Genomic DNA, 638 nt, shown 5'->3' on the forward strand with positions numbered 1-638 from the left:
TCACTCACTCTCACTCACTCACTCTCACTCACTCTCACTCACTCTCACTCTCACTCACACTCACTCTCACTCACACTCACACTCACTCTCACACTCACTCACACTCTCACTCACTCACACTCTCACTCTCCCTCTCAGTCACATTCACACTCACACTCACACTCACTCACACTCTCAGTCACATTCACACTCACACTCTCAGTCACATTCACACTCACACTCTCAGTCACATTCATACTCTCACTCTCACTCACACTCTCACTCTCACACTCACACTCACTCTCACTCACACTCTCACACTCACTCACACTCTCACTCTCACACTCACACTCTCACACTCACACTCACACTCACACTCACACTCTCACTCAGTCACACTCACACTCACACTCTCACTCTCACTCACACTCTCAGTCACATTCACACTCTCACTCTCACTCACTCTCACTCACACTCTCACTCTCACTCTCACACTCACACTCTCACTGTCACTCTCACACTCACACTCACACTCTCACTCAGTCACACTCACACTCCCACTCCCACTCTCACTCTCACTCACACTCTCACTCAGTCACACTCTCACTCTCACTCTCACTCACACTCACACTCAGACTCACACTCACACTCACACTCTC

Source organism: Haemaphysalis longicornis, unplaced genomic scaffold (genome assembly GCF_048455015.1).
Source record: "Haemaphysalis longicornis isolate Haplotype H1 unplaced genomic scaffold, Haemaphysalis longicornis Haplotype H1 scaffold_35, whole genome shotgun sequence".
In the NCBI taxonomy this organism is placed as follows: domain Eukaryota; kingdom Metazoa; phylum Arthropoda; class Arachnida; order Ixodida; family Ixodidae; genus Haemaphysalis; species Haemaphysalis longicornis.